Raw genomic sequence first — 7338 nt, 5'->3', positions numbered from 1 at the left:
GACACCCCTTCAAATTAGTGGATTCTATTTCAGCCACACCCCTTCCTGACAGATGTATAAATCAAGCACTCAGCCATGCAATCTCCATAGACAAACATTGGCAGTAGAATGGCCTTAATGAAGAGTTCAGTGACTTTCAACGTGGCACAGTGATAGGATGCCACATTTCCAAGTCAGATGGTCAAATGTCTGCCCTGCTAGAGCTGCCCAGGTCAACTGTAAATGCTGTTATTGTGAAGAGGAGACGTCTAGGAGCAACATAGAGCATAAAAATCGTCTCACTACCAATTTCCAAACGGCCTCTGGATTCAACGTCAGCACGTGAACTGTTCGTTGAGAGCTTCATGAAATGGATTTCTATAGCCAAGCAGCCACACACAAGCCTAAGTTCACCATGCACAACGCTAAGGGTCATCTGGAGAGATGTAAAGCTCGCCTCCATTGGACTCTGGAGAAAACACGTTCTCTGGAGTGATGAAAACACGTTCTCTGGAGCGATGAAAACACGTTCTCTGGAGCGATGAAAACACGTTCTCTGGAGCGAAAAAACACATTGTCTGGAGCGATGAAAACATGTTCTCTGGAGCGATGAAAACACGTTCTCTGGAGCGATGAAAACACATTGTCTGGAGCGATGAAAACACGTTCTCTGGAGCGATGAAAACACGTTCTCTGGAGCGATGAAAACACGTTGTCTGGAGCGATGAAAACACGTTCTCTGGAGCGATGAAAACACGTTCTCTGGAACGATGAAAACACGTTCTCTGGAGCGATGAAAACACGTTCTCTGGAGCAATGAAAACACGTTCTCTGGAGCGATGAAAACACATTGTCTGGAGCGATGAAAACACGTTCTCTGGAGCGATGAAAACACGTTCTCTGGAGCGATGAAAACACGTTCTCTGGAGCGATGAAAACACGTTCTCTGGAGCGATGAAAACACGTTCTCTGGAGCGATGAAAACACGTTCTCTGGAGCGATGAAAACACATTGTCTGGAGCGATGAAAACACGTTCTCTGGAGCGATGAAAACACGTTCTCTGGAGCGATGAAAACACGTTCTCTGGAGCGATGAAAACACGTTCTCTGGAGCGATGAAAACACGTTTTCTGGAGCGATGAAAACATGTTCTCTGGAGCGATGAAAACACGTTCTCTGGAGCGATGAAAACACGTTGTCTGGAGCAATGAAAACATGTTCTCTGGAGCAATGAAAACATGTTTTCTTGAGCGATGAATCATGCTTCACCATCTGGAAGACCAAGGAAAAATCTGGGTTTGGCGAATGCCAGGAGAACGCTACCTGCCACAATGCGTAGAGCCAACTGTAAAGTTTGGTGGAGGAGGAATAATGGTCTAGGGCTTAACCTCTTACATCTAGACGTTCCGCTAGCGGAACACCTGCTCCAATATCCAATGATGGGCGTGGCGCGAAATACAAATTCCTCGAAAATCCGAAAACTTCAATTTTTCAAACATATGACTATTTTACAGCATTTTAAAGACAAGACTCTCCTTTATCTAACCACACTGTCCGATTTCAAAAAGGCTTTACAACGAAAGCAAAACATTAGATTATGTCAGCAGAGTACCCAGCCAGAAATAATCAGACACCCATTTTTTAAGCTAGCATATAATGTCAAAAAACCAAATCCACAGCTAAATGCAGCACTAACCTTTGATGATCTTCATCAGATGACAGTCCTAGGACATTATGTTATACAATACATGCATGTTTTGTTCAATCAAGTTCATATTTATATCAAAAAACAGCTTTTTACATTAGCATGTGACGTTCAAAACTAGCATACCCCCCGCAAACTTCCGGCGAATTCACTAACAATTTACTAAATTACTCACGATAAACGTTCACAAAAAGCATAACAATTATTTTAAGAATTATAGATACAGAACTCCTCTATGCACTCGATATGTCCGATTTTAAAATAGCTTTTTGGTGAAAGCACATTTTGCAATATTCTAAGTACATAGCCCAGCCATCACGGGCTAGCTATTTAGACACCCGGCAAGTTTAGCACTCACCAATATCAGATTTACTATTACAAAAGTTTGATTACCTTTTGTTGTCTTCGTCAGAATGCACTCCCAGGACTGCTACTTCAATAACAAATGTTGGTATGGTCCAAAATAATCCATCGTTATATCTGAATAGCGGCGTTTTGTTCGTATGCTCCAGAAACTATCCGAAATGGTAAATCAGGGTCGCGCGCATGGCGCAATTCGTGACAAAAAAAATCTAAATATTCCATTACCGTACTTCGAAGCATGTCAACCGCTGTTTAAAATCCATTTTTATGCCATTTTTCTCGTAAAAAAGCGATAATATTCCGACCGGGAATGTCCATTTAGCTAAACAGAGGAAAGAAAACAAAGCTTTCGGTCGACGCGGGCACGAACCTGAGTCTCACAGTACTGTAACCAGCCACTACCCAAACGCGCTACTTTGTTTCAGCCAGAGCCTGCAAAGCCACGATTCAGCATTTTGCCGCCTTCTGAGAGCCTATGGCAGCCGTAGGAAGTGTCACGGTACAGCTAAGATCCTCACTCTTCAATAAACAGAGACAAGAAGAATGACACCTTGTCAGACAGGCCACTTCCTGCATGAAATCTTCTCAGGTTTTTGCCTGCCATATGAGTTCTGTTATACTCACAGACACCATTCAAACAGTTTTAGAATCTTTAGGGTGTTTTCTATCCAAAGCCAATAATTATATGCATATTCTAGTTACTGGGCAGGAGTAGTAACCAGATTAAATCGGGTAAGTTTTTTATCCAGCCGTGTCAATACTGCCCCCTAGCCATAACAGGTTAATAGGAACAAAAGGCTTTATCGTGTGTTTTTACAGCAATGTTTGGCGATCCACTAGGAATGCCATGGAGATCAACCGGTTGGTGACCACTGTTCTAGAAAATTTAGTGAAGTTCGATCTCGTGCTTCTCACTGTTGGCTGATTTATCTGCAATTTAGAGGGAACATTGTGTCACACACTGATCTGTTTCACCTGTCTTTGTGATTATCTCCACCCCCTTCCAGGTGTAGCCCATCTTCCCCATTATCCCCTGTGTATTTATTCCTGTGTTTAATGTTTGTCTGTCCCAGTCTCTGTTTTCTTGTCCTCCCAGTTTTGACCCTTACCTACCCTGACTCTGAGCCCGCCTGCCTGACCACTCTTCCTGTCCTGACTCTGAGTCCGCCTGCCTGACCACTCTGCCTGAGCCTGCTTCTGATCTGTACCTCTGCCCTCCTCTGGATTACTGACTGCCTACCCTGAGCCTGCCTGCTGTCTTGTACCTTTGTCCCCTTACTCTGGACTATCGACCCCTGCCTGCCTTGACCTGTCTTTGCCTGCCCCTGTTGTCTGCTTTTGGGTCTTACCTTGGTTCTAATAACACTGACCATCATACCCTAACCTGGCTTCCTTTCACCTGGGCTCCTTTCCTATGTCCTCAATTGACATGAGACAGCAGACGGGTCTCTCACACTTCGGCTTTGTTCACATACCAACTTGCCTTCCTTTCCTTTAGAGACTTGCATTATTTGCATATATCCGGTACAGGAACTAGGGTTGCAAATGAAAGGAATATTATTGGAAAATGTCTATGTTTACCAGGAAACTACCAGAATTTTGGTAACATTTACATTTTAGGGGGAATTTTATCAAATTACATCTGGTGGTCTTTTTGTGCTTAAGATTATCACATGAGTCTGTAATTATCTCTGGCCCTCTGTGTGGCCTTATCACATGAGTCTGTAATTATCTCTGGTCCTCTGTGTGGTCTTATCACATGAGTCTGTAATTATCTCTGGCCCTCTGTGTGACCTTATCACATGAGTCTGTAATTATCTCTGGCCCTCTGTGTGACCTCATCACATGAGTCTGTAATTATCTCTGGCCCTCTGTGTGACCTCATCACATGAGTCTGTAATTATCTCTGGCCCTCTGTGTGACCTCATCACATGAGTCTGTAATTATCTCTGGTCCTCTGTGTGGTCTTATCACATGAGTCTGTAATTATCTCTGGCCCTCTGTGAGGCCTTATCACATGAGTCTGTAATTATCTCTGGCCCTCTGTGTGACCTCATCACATGTCAGATATACAATAATTAAATAAGATTGTTTAAAAAAATATATATTACAATCATTAAACTTAATATAACCCATAAACTCAGTAAATATCATTGGTGTTTAATATGAGGGTTTCAGCATGAAATATTCTTTATGTTTTTTATACACTTGTATTTATTCATGATTTATCTATTGGACAATATAGACACAGACACAATATATAGCAATTCATTTTTACTCAAGTATAAATTACCAAAGTTACCATAGAAGATCCCAGTAATTTTCGTAAATTACCGGTAGCTTAGCAACTCTAACAGGAACCTAACTGGTAAATCAAATCAAATCAAATCAAATGTATTCATAAAGCCCTTCTTACATTAGCTGATATCTCAAAGTGCTGTACAGAAACCCAGCCTAAAACCCCAAACAGCAAGCAATGCAGGTGTAGAAGCACGGTGGCTAACTCTCTAGTCACAGTGCAGATCTCTTTCTGAATGGCAGACACCATTTGACCTCTAACCCCTGCTATCCTCTAACCCCATTGGTCCATGACAGATATTTGCCCTCCAACACCTGCAATCCTCTAACCCCATTGGTCCATGACAGACGTTTGCCCTCTAACCCTTGGTATCTTCCAACCCCACTGGTCCATGACATGCAATCTCTATTGCACTCAACACTGCCCTTTCCCACCGGGATTAATTGATTACAGCTCAGCGTTCAACACCATAGTGCCCTCAAAGCTTATCACTAAGCTAAGGACCCACCTCCCTCTGCAAATGGATCATGGACTTTGTGACGGGCCACCCCCAGGTGGTAAGGGTAGGTAACAACACATCCGCCATGCTGATCCTCAACACGGGGGCCCCTCAGGGGATCGTGCTCAGACCCCTCCTGTACTCCCTGTTCACTCATGACTGTCGAGCCAGGCACTACTCCAACACTATCATCAAGTTTGCCGATGACACAACAGTGGTAGGCCTGATCACCGTCAACGATGAGACAGCCTATAGGGAGGAGGTCAGAGACCTGTGGTGCAAGGACAACAACCTCTCCCTCAACGCAATCAAGACAAAGGAGATGATTGTGGACTACAGGAAAAGGAGGACCGAGCACGCCCCCATTCTCATCGACGGGTCTGTAGTGGAGCAGGTTGAGAGCTTCAAGTTCCTTGGTGTCCACATCAACAACAAACTAACATGGTCCATGCACACCAAGACAGTCGTGAAGAGTGCATGACAAAGCCTATTCCCCCTCAGGAGACTGAAAAGATTTGGCATGGGTCCTTAGAACCTCAAAAGCTTCTACAGCTGCACCATCGAGAGCATCCCGACTGGTTGCATCATTCCCTGGTATGGCAACTGCTCGGCCTCCGACAGCAAGGCACTACAGAGGGTACTTCGTACGGCCCAGTACACCACCGGGGCCAAGCTTCCTGCCATCCAGAACCTCTATACCAGGCGGAGTCAGAGGAATGCCCTACAAATTGTGAAAGACACCAGTCACCCTAGTCATAGACTGTTCTCTCTTCTACCGCACGGCAAGTGGTACCGGATCACCAAGTCAAGGACCACAAGAGCCCTTATCAGCTTCTACCCCCAAACCATCAGACTCCTGAACATCTAATCAAATGACCACCAGACCTCTCTTTTACACTGCTGCTACTCTCTGTTTACTATCTATACATAGTCACTTTAACTCTCCCTACATATTACCTCAATTACCTCCACTAACCGGTGCCACCTCACATTGACTCTGTAACGGTACCCCAATATAGCCTCCACATTGTTATTTTACTGCTGCTGTTTAATTATTTAGAACTTAAAAAAATATATGTTTATTTAACACATTTTTTTCTTAAAACTTCTTAAAGTAATGTTGGTTAAGAGCTTGTAAGTAAGCATTTCACTGTAAGGTCTACACCTGTTGTATTCAGTATTTCACTGTAAGGTCTACTACACCTGTTGTATTCAGCATTTCACTGTAAGGTCTACTACACCTGTTGTATTCAGTATTTCACTGTAAGGTCTACTACACCTGTTGTATTCAGCATTTCACTGTAAGGTCTACTACACCTGTTGTATTCAGTATTTCACTGTAAGTTCTACTACACCTGTTGTATTCAGCATTTCACTGTAAGGTCTACTACACCTGTTGTATTCAGCATTTCACTGTAAGGTCTACACCTGTTGTATTCGGCGCATGTCACAAATACAATTTGATTTGATTCAATTTTTTATTTAACCCCTGGTATCCTCCAACCCCAACGGTCCATGCCAGATATTTGACCTCTAACCCCTGGTATCCTCTAACCAGATTGGTCCATGACAGACATTTGACCTCTAACCCTTGCTATCCTCTCTCCCCATTGGTCCAGGTGAGAAGAAGAGGTCATTGGGACGGGACTACCACCCTCTGTGTCTGAAGTGTCAACAGTGTCAGAGACAGTTGACCCCAGGACAACATGCTGAGGTATGGAGAGAGAGGGAGGGAGGGAAGAGGAGGAGGGAGAGAAGGGGGACCCCAGGACAACATGCTGAGGTATGGAGAGAGAGGGAGGGAGGGAGGAGGAGGAGGGAGAGAAGGGGGACCCCAGGACAACATGCTGAGGTATGGAGAGAGAGGGAGGGAGGGAGGAGGAGGAGGGAGAGAAGGGGGACCCCAGGACAACATGCTGAGGTATGGAGAGAGAGGGAGGGAGGGAAGAGGAGGAGGGAGAGAAGGGGGACCCCAGGACAACATGCTGAGGTATGGAGAGAGAGGGAGGGAGGGAAGAGGAGGAGGGAGAGAAGGGGGACCCCAGGACAACATGCTGAGGTATGGAGAGAGAGGGAGGGAGGGAAGAGGAGGAGGGAGAGAAGGGGGACCCCAGGACAACATGCTGAGGTATGGAGAGAGAGGGAGGGAGGGAAGAGGAGGAGGGAGAGAAGGGGGACCCCAGGACAACATGCTGAGGTATGGAGAGAGAGGGAGGGAGGGAAGAGGAGGAGGGAGAGAAGGGGGACCCCAGGACAACATGCAGAAGGAAGGTATATCTGTCTGTCTGTCTGTCTGTCTGTCTGTCTGTCTGTCTGTCTGTCTGTATGTGTGTATCTATGTATCTCATGAACTAAGATGTTTTCTGTGCCTTGTGTTTCAGCATGATGAGAAACCCTACTGCACTAACTGTTACATGAAGATGTTTGGTACCAGAGGTAGATACTGCTTGGTGATGTACTGTAACTGTTGTGATGAGAAACCCTACTACACTA

This window comes from Salmo salar, unplaced genomic scaffold (genome assembly GCF_905237065.1).
Source record: "Salmo salar unplaced genomic scaffold, Ssal_v3.1, whole genome shotgun sequence".
In the NCBI taxonomy this organism is placed as follows: domain Eukaryota; kingdom Metazoa; phylum Chordata; class Actinopteri; order Salmoniformes; family Salmonidae; genus Salmo; species Salmo salar.
This window is presented reverse-complemented; position numbering follows the sequence as displayed.